Raw genomic sequence first — 15,665 nt, 5'->3', positions numbered from 1 at the left:
ATCACATCTCATGCTATAGGAAGGGTCTCAGGATTGGAATGGGAAGGATTTGGATATCACATCTCATGCTATAGGAAGGGTCTCAGGTTTGGTATAAGCATTGAGATATCACATCTCATGCTATAGGAAGGGTCTCAGGATTGGAATGGGAAGGAGTTGGATATCACATCTCATGTTATAGGAAGGATCTCAGATTTGGTATTGGAAGCATTGAGACATCACATCTCATGCTATAAGAAGGGTCTCAGGATTGGAATGAGAAGGAGTTGGATATCACATCTCATGTTATAGGAAGGGTCTCAGGATGGGAATGGGAAGGACTTCGATATAACATCTCATGTTATAGGAAGGCTCCCAGGTTTGGAAGGGGAAGGAGTTGGATATCACATTTCATGTTAGAGGTAGGATCTCAGGTTTGGTATTAGAGGCATTGAGATATAACATCTCATGCTATCAGAAGGGTCTCAGGATTGGAATGGGAAGGAGTTGGATATCACATCTCATGCTAAAGGGAGGGTCTCAGGTTTGGAAGGGGAAGGATTTGGATATCACATCTCGTGTTATAGGAAGGATCTCCGGTTTGGTATTAGAAGAATTGAAATATCACATCTCATGCTATCGGAAGGATCTCAGGTTTGGTATTGGAAGCATTGAGATATCACATCTCATACTATCAGAACGGTCTCAGGATTGGAATGGGAAGGAGTTGGATATCACATCTCATGCTAAAGGGAGGGTCTCTGGTTTGGAAGGGGAAGGATTTGGATATCACATCTCATGTTATAGGAAGGATCTCAGGTTTGGTATTCGAAGCATTGAGATATCACATCTCATGCTATAGGAAGGGTCTCAGGTTTGGAATGGGAATGAATTGGATATCACATCTCATGTCATAGGAAGGATCTCAGGTTTGGTATTAGAAGCATTGAGATATCACATCTCATGCTATAGGAATGGTCTCAGGATTGGAATGGGAAGGAGTTGGATATTACATTCTTGCTATAGAAAGGGTCTCATGTTTGTAATGGGAAGGAGTTGGATATCACATATGCTATAGGAAGGGTCTCAGGTTTGGAACGGGAAGGAGTTGGATATCACATCTCATGTTATAGGAAGGGTCTCAGGTTTGGTATAAGCATTGAGATATCACATCTCTGCTATCGGAAGTGTCTCAGGATTGAAATGGGAAGGAGTTGGATATCCCATCTCATGTTATAGGACGGGTCTCAGGTTTGGTATTAGAATCATTGAGATATCACATCTCATGCTGTAGGAAGTGTCTAAGGATTGGAATGGGAAGGACTTGGATATCACATCTCATGCTATAGGTAGTCTCTCAGGTTTGGAAAGGGAAGGAGTTGGATATCACATTTCATGTTAGAGGAAGGATCTCAGGTTTGGTATTAGAGGCATTGAGATATCACATCTCATGCAATAGGAAGGGTCTCAGGATTGGAATGGGAGGATTTGGATATCACATCTCATGCTATAGGAAGGGTCTCAGGTTTGGTATAAGCATTGAGATATCACATATCATGCTATAGGAAGGGTCTCAGGATTGGAATGGGAAGGAGTTGGATATCACATCTCATGTTATAGGAAGGATCTCAGATTTGGTATTAGAACCATTGAGACATCACATCTCATGCTATAGGAAGGGTCTCAGGATTGGAATGGGAAGAAGTTGGATATCACATCTCATGTTATAGGAAGGCTCCCAGGTTTGGAAGGGGAAGGAGTTGGATATCACATTTCATGCTATAGGAAGGGTCTCAGGTTTGGTATAAGCATTGAGATATCACATCTCATGCTATAGGAAGGGTCTCAGGATTGGAATGGGAAGGAGTTGGATATCACATCTCATGCTATAGATAGGCTCTCAGGTTTGGAAAGGGAAGGATTTGGATATCACATTTCATGTTAGAGGAAGGATCTCAGGTTTGGTATTAGAGGCATTGAGATATCACATCTCATGCTATAGGAAGGGTCTCAGGATTGGAATGGGAAGGATTTGGATATCACATCTCATGCTATAGGAAGGGTCTCAGGTTTGGTATAAGCATTGAGATATCACATATCATGCTATAGGAAGGGTCTCAAGATTGGAATGGGAAGGAGTTGGATATCACATCTCATGTTATAGGAAGGATCTCAGATTTGGTATTAGAACCATTGAGACATCACATCTCATGCTATAGGAAGGGTCTCAGGATTGGAATGGGAAGAAGTTGGATATCACATCTCATGTTATAGGAAGGCTCCCAGGTTTGGAAGGGGAAGGAGTTGGATATCACATTTCATGTTAGAGGTAGGATCTCAGGTTTGGTATTAGAGGCATTGAGATATAACATCTCATGCTATCAGAAGGGTCTCAGGATTGGAATGGGAAGGAGTTGGATATCACATCTCATGCTAAAGGGAGGGTCTCAGGTTTGGAAGTGGAAGGATTTGGATATCACATCTCATGTTATAGGAAGGATCTCAGGTTTATTATTAGAAGCATTGAGATATCACATCTCATGCTATAGGAAGGGTCTCAGGATTGGAATGGGAAGGAGTTGGATATCACATCTCATGCTATAGGAAGGGTCTCAGGTTTGGAAGGGGAAGGATTTGGATATCACATCTCGTGTTATAGGAATGATCTCAGGTTTGGTATTAGAAGCATTGAGATATCACATCTCATGTTATAGGAAGGGTCTCAGGATTGGAATGGGAAGGAGTTGGATATCACATTTCATGTTAGAGGAAGGATCTCAGGTTTGGTATTAGAGGCATTGAGATATCACATCTCATGCTATAGGAAGGGTCTCAGGATTGGAATGGGAAGGATTTGGATATCACATCTCATGCTATAGGAAGGGTCTCAGGTTTGGTATAAGCATTGAGATGTCACATCTCATGCTATAGGAAGGGTCTCAGGATTGGAATGGGAAGGAGTTGGATATCACATCTCATGCTATAGGGAGGGTCTCAGGTTTGGTATAAGCATTGAGATATCACATCTCATGCAATAGGAAGGGTCTCAGGATTGGAATGGGAAGGAGTTGGATATCACATCTCATGTTATAGGAAGGATCTTAGATTTGGTATTAGAAGCATTGAGACATCACATCTCATGCTATAGGAAGGGTCTCAGGATTGGAATGGGAAGGAGTTGGATATCACATCTCATGTTATAGGAAGGGTCTCAGGATTGGAATGGGAAGGACTTCGATATCACATCTCATGTTATAGGAAGGTTCCCAGGTTTGGAAGGGGAAGGAGTTGGATATCACATTTCATGTTAGAGGTAGTATCTCAGGTTTGGTATTAGAGGCATTGAGATATAACATCTCATGCTATCAGAAGGGTCTCAGGATTGGAATGGGAAGGAGTTGGATATCACATCTCATGCTAAAGGGAGGGTCTCAGGTTTGGAAGGGGAAGGATTTGGATATCACATCTCGTGTTATAGGAAGGATCTCAGGTTTGGTATTAGAAGAATTGAAATATCACATCTCATGCTATCAAAAGGATCTCAGGTTTGGTATTAGAAGCATTGAGATATCACATCTCATGCTATCAGAACGGTCTCAGGATTGGAATGGGAAGGAGTTGGATATCACATCTCATGCTAAAGGGAGGGTCTCAGGTTTGTTGTTAGAAGCATTGAGATATCACATCTCATGCTATCAGAACGGTCTCAGGATTGGAATGGGAAGGAGTTGGATATCACATCTCATGCTATAGGAAGGGTCTCAGGAATGGAATGGGAAGGAGTTTTATATGACATCTCATGCCATAGGAAGGATCTCAGGTTTGGTATTAGAAGCATTGAGACATCACATCTCATGTTATAGGAAGGGTCTCAGGATTGGAATGCGAAGGAGTTGGATATCACATCTCATGCTATAGGAAGGGTCTCAGGTTTGGTATAAGCATTGAGATATCACATCTCATGCTATAGGAAGGGTCTCAGGATTGGAATGGGAAGGAGTTGTATATGACATCTCATGCCATAGGAAGGGTCTCAGGTTTGGTATAAGCATTGAGATATCACATCTCTGCTATTGGAAGGGTCTCAGGATATGAATGGGAAGGAGTTGGATATCCCATCTTATGTTATAGGAAGGGTCTCAGGTTTGGTATTAGAAGCATTGAGATATCACATCTCATTCTATAGGAAGGGTCTCAGGATTGGAATGGGAAGGACTTGAATATCACATCTCATGCTATATGGAGGCTCTCACGTTTGGAAAGGGAAGGAGTTGGATATCACATTTCATGTTAGAGGTAGGATCTCAGGTTTGGTATTAGAGGCATTGAAAATCACATCTCATGCTATCAGAAGGGTCTCAGGATTGGAATGGGAAGGAGTTGGATATCACATCTCATGCTAAAGGGAGGGTCTCAGGTTTGGAAGGGGAAGGATTTTGATATCACATCTCATGTTATAGGAAGGATCTCAGGTTTGGTATTAGAAGCATTGAGATATCACATCTCATGTTATCGGAAGGATCTCAGGTTTGGTATTAGAGGGATTGAGATATCACATCTCATGCTATCGGAAGGGTATCAGGATTGGACTTGGAAGTAGTTTGATATCCCATCTCATGCTATAGGAAGGGTCTCAGGTTGGAATGGGAAGGAGTTGGATATCACATCTCATGTTATAGGAAGGGTCTCAGGATTGGAATGGGAAATACTTCGATATCACATCTCATGCTATAGGAAGGCTCCAGGTTTGGAAGGGGAAGGAGTTGGATATCACATTTCATGTTAGAGGTAGGATCTCAGGTTTGGTATTAGAGGCATTGAGATATCACATCTCATGCTATAGGAAGGGTCTCAGGATTGGAATGGGAAGGAGTTGGATATCACATTTCATGTTAGAGGAAGGATCTCAGGTTTGGTATTAGAGGTATTGAGATATCACATCTCATGCTATAGGAAGGGTCTCAGGATTGGAATGGGAAGGATTTGGATATCACATCTCATGCTATAGGAAGGGTCTCAGGTTTGGTATAAGCATTGAGATATCACATCTCATGTTATAGGAAGGGTCTCAGGATTGGAATGGGAAGGAGTTGGATATCACATTTCATGTTAGAGGAAGGATCTCAGGTTTGGTATTAGAGGCATTGAGATATCACATCTCATGCTATAGGAAGGGTCTCAGGATTGGAATGGGAAGGATTTGGATATCACATCTCATGCTATAGGAAGGGTCTCAGGTTTGGTATAAGCATTGAGATATCACATCTCATGCTATAGGAAGGGTCTCAGGATTGGAATGGGAAGGAGTTGGATATCACATCTCATGTTATAGGAAGGATCTTAGATTTGGTATTAGAAGCATTGAGACATCACATCTCATGCTATATGAAGGGTCTCAGGATTGGAATGGGAAGGAGTTGGATATCACATCTCATGTTATAGGAAGGGTCTCAGGATTGGAATGGGAAGGACTTCGATATCACATCTCATGTTATAGGAAGGCTCCCAGGTTTGGTATAAGCATTGAGATATCACATCTCATGCTATAGGAAGGGTCTCAGGATTGGAATGGGAAGGAGTTGGATATCACATCTCATGTTATAGGAAGGATCTTAGATTTGGTATTAGAAGCATTGGGATATCACATCTCATGCCATCGGAAGGGTATCAGGATTGGATTTGGAAGGAGTTGGATATCCCATCTCATGCTATAGGAAGGGTCTCAGGTTGGAATCGGAAGGAGTTGGATATCACATCTCATGTTACAGGAAGGGTCTCCGGATTGGAATGAGAAGGACTTGGATATCACATCTCATGCTAAAGGGAGGGTCTCAGGTTTGGAAGGGGAAGGATTTGGATATCACATCTCGTGTTATAGGTAGGATCTCACGTTTGGTATTAGAGGCATTGAGATATCACATCTCATGCTATCAGAAGGGTCTCAGGATTGGAATGGGAAGGAGTTGGATATCACATCTCATGCTAAAGGGAGAGTCTCAGGTTTGGAAGGGGAAGGATTTGGATATCACATCTCATGTTATCGGAAGGATCTCAGGTTTGGTATTAGGAGTATTGAGATATCACATCTCATGCTATCAGAAGGGTCTCAGGATTGGAATGGGAAGGAGTTGGATATCACATCTCATGTTATAGGAAGGATCTCAGGTTTGGTATTAGAAGCATTGAGATATTACATCTCATGCTATCGGAAGGATCTCAGGTTTGGTATTAGAAACATTGAGATATCACATCTCATGCTATCAGAAGGGTCTCAGGATTGGAATGGGAAGGATTTGGATATCACATCTCATGTTATCGGAAGGATCTCAGGTTTGGTATTAGAAGTATTGAGATATCACATCTCATGCTATAGGAAGGGTCTCAGGATTGGAATGGGAAGGAGTTGGATATCACATCTCATGCTAAAGGAAGGGTCTCAGGTTTGGTAGAAGCATTGAGATATCACATCTCATGCTATAGGAAGGGTCTTAGGATTGGAATGGGAAGGATTTAGATATCACATATCATGCTATAGGGAGGGTTTCAGTTTTGATATTAGAAGCATTGAGATATCACATCTCATGCTATCGGAAGTGTCTCAGGATTGGAATGGGAAGGAGCTGGATATCACATCTCATGCTAAAGGAAGGGTCTCAGGTTTGGAACGGGAAGGAGTTGGATATCCGATCTCATGTTATAGGAAGGGTCTCAGGTTAGGTATAAGCATTGAGATATCACATCTCTGCTATCGGAAGTGTCTCAGGATTGGAATGGGAAGGAATTGGATATCCCATCTCACGTTATAGGACGGGTCTCAGGATTGTTATTAGAATCATTGAGATATCATATTGCATGCTGTAGGAAGGGTCTAAGGATTGGAATGGGAAGGACTTGGGTATCACATCTCATGCTATAGGAAGGGTCTCAGGCTTGGTATAAGCATTGAGATATCAAATCTCATGCTATAGGAAGGGTCTCAGGATTGGAATGGAAGGAGTTGGATATCACATCTCATGTTATAGGAAGGATCTCAGGTTTGGTATTAGAAGCATTGAGACATCACATCTCATGCTATAGGAAGGGTCTCAGGATTGGAATGGGAAGGAGTTGGATATCACATCTCATGCTATAGGAAGGGTCTCAGGTTTGGTATAAGCATTGAGATATCACATCTCATGCTATAGGAAGGGTCTCAGGATTGGAATGGGAAGGAGTTGTATATGACATCTCATGCCGTAGGAAGGGTCTCAGGTTTGGTATAAGCATTGAGATATCACATCTCTGCTATCGGAAGGGTCTCAGGATTGGAATGGGAAGGAGTTGGATATCCCATCTCATGTTATAGGAAGAGTCTCAGGTTTGGTATTAGAAGCATTGAGATATCACATCTCATGCTATAGGAAGTGTCTCAGGATTGAAATGGGAAGGACTTGGATATCACATCTCATGCTATAGGGAGGGTCTCAAGTTTGATATTAGAAGCATTGAGATATCACATCTCATGCTATAGGAAGGGTCTCAGGATTGGAATGGGAAGGAGTTGGATATCACATCTCATGCTATAGGAAGGGTCTCAGGTTTGGTATAAGCAGTGAGATATCACATCTCATGCTATAGGAAGTGTCTCAGTATTGGAATGGGAAGGAGTTGGATATCACATCTCATATTATAGGAAGGATCTCAGGTTTGGTATAAGCATTGAGATATCACATCTCTGCTATCGGAAGGGTCTCAGGATTAGAATGGTAAGGAGTTGGATATTCCCATCTCATGTTATAGGAAGGGTCTCAGGTTTGGTATTAGAAGCATTGAGATATCACATCTCATGCTATAGGAAGGGTCTCAGGATTGGAATGGGAAGGACTTGGATATCCCATCTCATGCTATAGGGAGGGTCTCAGGATTGGAATGGGAAGGACTTAGATATCACATATCATTTTTGTTGGTCTCAGTTTTGATATTAGAAGCATTGAGATATCACATCTCATGCTATCGGAAGTGTCTCAGTATTGGAATGGGAAGGAGCTGGATATCACATCTAATGCTAAAGGAAGGGTCTCAGGTTTGGAACGGGAAGGAGTTGGATATCACATCTCATGCTATAGGAAGGGTCTCAGGTTTGGTATAAGCATTGAGATATCAAATCTCATGCTATAGGAAGGGTCTCAGGATTGGAATGGAAGGAGTTGGATATCACATCTCATGTTATAGGAAGGATCTCAGGTTTGGTATTAGAAGCATTGAGACATCACATCTCATGCTATAGGAAGGGTCTCAGGATTGGAATGGGAAGGAGTTGGATATCACATCTCATGCTATAGGAAGGGTCTCAGGTTTGGTATAAGCATTGAGATATCACATCTCATGCTATAGGAAGGGTCTCAGGATTGGAATGGGAAGGAGTTGTATATGACATCTCATGCCGTAGGAAGGGTCTCAGGTTTGGTATAAGCATTGAGATATCACATCTCATGCTATAGGAAGTGTCTCAGGATTGGAATGGGAAGGACTTGGATATCACTTCTCATGCTATAGGGAGGGTCTCAAGTTTGATATTAGAAGCAATGAGATATCACATCTCATGCTATAGGAAGGGTCTCAGGATTGGAATGGGAAGGACTTAGATATCACATATCATTTTTGTTGGTCTCAGTTTTGATATTAGAAGCATTGAGATATCACATCTCATGCTATCGGAAGTGTCTCAGTATTGGAATGGGAAGGAGCTGGATATCACATCTCATGCTAAAGGAAGGGTCTCAGGTTTGGAACGGGAAGGAGTTGGATATCACATCTCATGTTATAGGAAGGGTCTCAGGTTTGGTATAAGCATTGAGATATCACATCTCTGCTATCGGAAGTGTCTCAGTATTGGAATGGGAAGGAGCTGGATATCACATCTCATGCTAAAGGAAGGGTCTCAGGTTTGGAACGGGAAGGAGTTGGATATCACATCTCATGTTATAGGAAGGGTCTCAGGTTTGGTATAAGCATTGAGATATCACATCTCTGCTATCGGAAGTGTCTCAGGATTGGAATGGGATGGAGTTGGATATCCCATCTCATGTTATAGGACGGGTCTCAGGTTTGTTATTAGAATCATTGAGATATCATATTGCATGCTGTAGGAAGGGTCTAAGGATTGGAATGGGAAGGACTTGGATATCACATCTCATGCTATAGATAGGCTCTCAGGTTTGGAAAGGGAAGGAGTTGGATATCACATTTCATGTTAGAGGAAGGATCTCAGGTTTGGTATTAGAGGCATTGAGATATCACATCTCATGCTATAGGAAGGGTCTCAGGTTGGAATGGGAAGGAGTTGGATATCACATCTCATGTTATAGGAAGGCTCTCAGGTTTGGAAGGGGAAAGAGTTGGATATCACATTTCATGTTAGAGGTAGGATCTCAGGTTTGGTATCAAAGGCATTGAGATATCACATCTCATGCTATCAGAAGGGTCTCAGGATTGGAATGGGAAGGAGTTGGATATCACATCTCATGCTAAAGGGAGGGTCTCAGGTTTGGAAGGGGAAGGATTTGGATATCACATCTCATGTTATAGGAAGGATCTCAGGTTTGGCATTAGAAGCATTGAGATATCACATCTCATGCTATCGGAAGGATCTCAGGTTTGGTATTAGAAACATTGAGATATCACATTTCATGCTATCAGAAGGGTCTCAGGATTGGAATGGGAAGGATTTGGATATCACATCTCATGTTATCGGAAGGATCTCAGGTTTGGTATTAAAAGTATTGAGATATCACATCTCATGCTATAGCAAGGGTCTCAGGATTGTAATGGGAAGGAGTTGGATATCACATCTCATGCTAAAGGAAGGGTCTCAGGTTTGGTAGAAGCATTGAGATATCACATCTCATGCTATAGGAAGGGTCTTAGGATTGGAATGGGAAGGACTTAGATATCACATATCATGCTATAGGGAGGGTTTCAGTTTTGATATTAGAAGCATTGAGATATCACATCTCATGCTATCTGAAGTGTCTCAGGATTGGAATGGGAAGGAGCTGGATATCACATCTCATGCTAAAGGAAGGGTCTCAGGTTTGGAACGGGAAGGAGTTGGATATCCGATCTCATGTTATAGGAAGGGTCTCAGGTTTGGTATAAGCATTGAGATATCACATCTCTGCTATCGGAAGTGTCTCAGGATTGGAATGGGAAGGAATTGGATATCCCATCTCACGTTATAGGACGGGTCTCAGGATTGTTATTAGAATCATTGAGATATCATATTGCATGCTGTAGGAAGGGTCTAAGGATTGGAATGGGAAGGACTTGGGTATCACATCTCATGCTATAGGAAGGGTCTCAGGTTTGGTATAAGCATTGAGATATCAAATCTCATGCTATAGGAAGGGTCTCAGGATTGGAATGGAAGGAGTTGGATATCACATCTCATGTTATAGGAAGGATCTCAGGTTTGGTATTAGAAGCATTGAGACATCACATCTCATGCTATAGGAAGGGTCTCAGGATTGGAATGGGAAGGAGTTGGATATCACATCTCATGCTATAGGAAGGGTCTCAGGTTTGGTATAAGCATTGAGATATCACATCTCATGCTATAGGAAGGGTCTCAGGATTGGAATGGGAAGGAGTTGTATATGACATCTCATGCCGTAGGAAGGGTCTCAGGTTTGGTATAAGCATTGAGATATCACATCTCTGCTATCGGAAGGGTCTCAGGATTGGAATGGGAAGGAGTTGGATATCCCATCTCATGTTATAGGAAGAGTCTCAGGTTTGGTATTAGAAGCATTGAGATATCACATCTCATGCTATAGGAAGTGTCTCAGGATTGGAATGGGAAGGACTTGGATATCACATCTCATGCTATAGGGAGGGTCTCAAGTTTGATATTAGAAGCATTGAGATATCACATCTCATGCTATAGGAAGGGTCTCAGGATTGGAATGGGAAGGAGTTGGATATCACATCTCATGCTATAGGAAGGGTCTCAGGTTTGGTATAAGCAGTGAGATATCACATCTCATGCTATAGGAAGTGTCTCAGCATTGGAATGGGAAGGAGTTGGATATCACATCTCATGTTATAGGAAGGATCTCAGGTTTGGTATAAGCATTGAGATATCACATCTCTGCTATCGGAAGGGTCTCAGGATTAGAATGGTAAGGAGTTGGATATTCCCATCTCATGTTATAGGGAGGGTCTCAGGATTGGAATGGGAAGGACTTAGATATCACATCTCATGCTATAGGGAGGGTCTCAGGATTGGAATGGGAAGGACTTAGATATCACATATCATTTTTGTTGGTCTCAGTTTTGATATTAGAAGCATTGAGATATCACATCTCATGCTATCGGAAGTGTCTCAGTATTGGAATGGGAAGGAGCTGGATATCACATCTCATGCTAAAGGAAGGGTCTCAGGTTTGGAACGGGAAGGAGTTGGATATCACATCTCATGCTATAGGAAGGGTCTCAGGTTTGGTATAAGCATTGAGATATCAAATCTCATGCTATAGGAAGGGTCTCAGGATTGGAATGGGAAGGAGTTGGATATCACATCTCATGCTATAGGAAGGGTCTCAGGTTTGGTATAAGCAGTGAGATATCACATCTCATGCTATAGGAAGTGTCTCAGTATTGGAATGGGAAGGAGTTGGATATCACATCTCATGTTATAGGAAGGATCTCAGGTTTGGTATAAGCATTGAGATATCACATCTCTGCTATCGGAAGGGTCTCAGGATTAGAATGGTAAGGAGTTGGATATTCCCATCTCATGTTATAGGAAGGGTCTCAGGTTTGGTATTAGAAGCATTGAGATATCACATCTCATGCTATAGGAAGGGTCTCAGGATTGGAATGGGAAGGACTTGGATATCCCATCTCATGCTATAGGGAGGGTCTCAGGATTGGAATGGGAAGGACTTAGATATCACATATAATTTTTGTTGGTCTCAGTTTTGATATTAGAAGCATTGAGATATCACATCTCATGCTATCGGAAGTGTCTCAGTATTGGAATGGGAAGGAGCTGGATATCACATCTAATGCTAAAGGAAGGGTCTCAGGTTTGGAACGGGAAGGAGTTGGATATCACATCTCATGCTATAGGAAGGGTCTCAGGTTTGGTATAAGCATTGAGATATCAAATCTCATGCTATAGGAAGGGTCTCAGGATTGGAATGGAAGGAGTTGGATATCACATCTCATGTTATAGGAAGGATCTCAGGTTTGGTATTAGAAGCATTGAGACATCACATCTCATGCTATAGGAAGGGTCTCAGGATTGGAATGGGAAGGAGTTGGATATCACATCTCATGCTATAGGAAGGGTCTCAGGTTTGGTATAAGCATTGAGATATCACATCTCATGCTATAGGAAGGGTCTCAGGATTGGAATGGGAAGGAGTTGTATATGACATCTCATGCCGTAGGAAGGGTCTCAGGTTTGGTATAAGCATTGAGATATCACATCTCATGCTATAGGAAGTGTCTCAGGATTGGAATGGGAAGGACTTGGATATCACTTCTCATGCTATAGGGAGGGTCTCAAGTTTGATATTAGAAGCAATGAGATATCACATCTCATGCTATAGGAAGGGTCTCAGGATTGGAATGGGAAGGACTTAGATATCACATATCATTTTTGTTGGTCTCAGTTTTGATATTAGAAGCATTGAGATATCACATCTCATGCTATCGGAAGTGTCTCAGTATTGGAATGGGAAGGAGCTGGATATCACATCTCATGCTAAAGGAAGGGTCTCAGGTTTGGAACGGGAAGGAGTTGGATATCACATCTCATGTTATAGGAAGGGTCTCAGGTTTGGTATAAGCATTGAGATATCACATCTCTGCTATCGGAAGTGTCTCAGTATTGGAATGGGAAGGAGCTGGATATCACATCTCATGCTAAAGGAAGCGTCTCAGGTTTGGAACGGGAAGGAGTTGGATATCACATCTCATGTTATAGGAAGGGTCTCAGGTTTGGTATAAGCATTGAGATATCACATCTCTGCTATCGGAAGTGTCTCAGGATTGGAATGGGAAGGAGTTGGATATCCCATCTCATGTTATAGGACGGGTCTCAGGTTTGTTATTAGAATCATTGAGATATCATATTGCATGCTGTAGGAAGGGTCTAAGGATTGGAATGGGAAGGACTTGGATATCACATCTCATGCTATAGATAGGCTCTCAGGTTTGGAAAGGGAAGGAGTTGGATATCACATTTCATGTTAGAGGAAGGATCTCAGGTTTGGTATTAGAGGCATTGAGATATCACATCTCATGCTATAGGAAGGGTCTCAGCTTGGAATGGGAAGGAGTTGGATATCACATCTCATGTTATAGGAAGGCTCTCAGGTTTGGAAGGGGAAAGAGTTGGATATCACATTTCATGTTAGAGGTAGGATCTCAGGTTTGGTATCAAAGGCATTGAGATATCACATCTCATGCTATCAGAAGGGTCTCAGGATTGGAATGGGAAGGAGTTGGATATCACATCTCATGCTAAAGGGAGGGTCTCAGGTTTGGAAGGGGAAGGATTTGGATATCACATCTCATGTTATAGGAAGGATCTCAGGTTTGGCATTAGAAGCATTGAGATATCACATCTCATGCTATCGGAAGGATCTCAGGTTTGGTATTAGAAACATTGAGATATCACATTTCATGCTATCAGAAGGGTCTCAGGATTGGAATGGGAAGGATTTGGATATCACATCTCATGTTATCGGAAGGATCTCAGGTTTGGTATTAAAAGTATTGAGATATCACATCTCATGCTATAGGAAGGGTCTCAGGATTGGAATGGGAAGGAGTTGGATATCACATCTCATGCTAAAGGAAGGGTCTCAGGTTTGGTAGAAGCATTGAGATATCACATCTCATGCTATAGGAAGGGTCTTAGGATTGGAATGGGAAGGACTTAGATATCACATATCATGCTATAGGGAGGGTTTCAGTTTTGATATTAGAAGCATTGAGATATCACATCTCATGCTATCTGAAGTGTCTCAGGATTGGAATGGGAAGGAGCTGGATATCACATCTCATGCTAAAGGAAGGGTCTCAGGTTTGGAACGGGAAGGAGTTGGATATCCGATCTCATGTTATAGGAAGGGTCTCAGGTTTGGTATAAGCATTGAGATATCACATCTCTGCTATCGGAAGTGTCTCAGGATTGGAATGGGAAGGAATTGGATATCCCATCTCACGTTATAGGACGGGTCTCAGGATTGTTATTAGAATCATTGAGATATCATATTGCATGCTGTAGGAAGGGTCTAAGGATTGGAATGGGAAGGACTTGGGTATCACATCTCATGCTATAGGAAGGGTCTCAGGTTTGGTATAAGCATTGAGATATCAAATCTCATGCTATAGGAAGGGTCTCAGGATTGGAATGGAAGGAGTTGGATATCACATCTCATGTTATAGGAAGGATCTCAGGTTTGGTATAAGAAGCATTGAGACATCACATCTCATGCTATAGGAAGGGTCTCAGGATTGGAATGGGAAGGAGTTGGATATCACATCTCATGCTATAGGAAGGGTCTCAGGTTTGGTATAAGCATTGAGATATCACATCTCATGCTATAGGAAGGGTCTCAGGATTGGAATGGGAAGGAGTTGTATATGACATCTCATGCCGTAGGAAGGGTCTCAGGTTTGGTATAAGCATTGAGATATCACATCTCTGCTATCGGAAGGGTCTCAGGATTGGAATGGGAAGGAGTTGGATATCCCATCTCATGTTATAGGAAGAGTCTCAGGTTTGGTATTAGAAGCATTGAGATATCACATCTCATGCTATAGGAAGTGTCTCAGGATTGGAATGGGAAGGACTTGGATATCACATCTCATGCTATAGGGAGGGTCTCAAGTTTGATATTAGAAGCATTGAGATATCACATCTCATGCTATAGGAAGGGTCTCAGGATTGGAATGGGAAGGAGTTGGATATCACATCTCATGCTATAGGAAGTGTCTCAGCATTGGAATGGGAAGGAGTTGGATATCACATCTCATGTTATAGGAAGGATCTCAGGTTTGGTATAAGCATTGAGATATCACATCTCTGCTATCGGAAGGGTCTCAGGATTAGAATGGTAAGGAGTTGGATATTTCCATCTCATGTTATAGGGAGGGTCTCAGGATTGGAATGGGAAGGACTTAGATATCACATCTCATGCTATAGGGAGGGTCTCAGGATGGGAATGGGAAGGACTTAGATATCACATATCATTTTTGTTGGTCTCAGTTTTGATATTAGAAGCATTGAGATATCACATCTCATGCTATCGGAAGTGTCTCAGTATTGGAATGGGAAGGAGCTGGATATCACATCTCATGCTAAAGGAAGGGTCTCAGGTTTGGAACGGGAAAGAGTTGGATATCACATCTCATGCTATAGGAAGGGTCTCAGGTTTGGTATAAGCATTGAGATATCAAATCTCATGCTATAGGAAGGGTCTCAGGATTGGAATGGAAGGAGTTGGATATCACATCTCATGTTATAGGAAGGATCTCAGGTTTGGTATTAGAAGCATTGAGACATCACATCTCATGCTATAGGAAGGGTCTCAGGATTGGAATGGGAAGGAGTTGGATATCACATCTCATGCTATAGGAAGGGTCTCAGGTTTGGTATAAGCATTGAGATATCACATCTCATGCTATAG

Source organism: Ambystoma mexicanum, chromosome 4q (assembly GCF_040938575.1).
Source record: "Ambystoma mexicanum isolate Mex_15411 chromosome 4q, UKY_AmexF1_1, whole genome shotgun sequence".
Lineage (NCBI taxonomy): Eukaryota > Metazoa > Chordata > Amphibia > Caudata > Ambystomatidae > Ambystoma > Ambystoma mexicanum.
Note: the sequence above shows the minus strand (reverse complement) of the source record.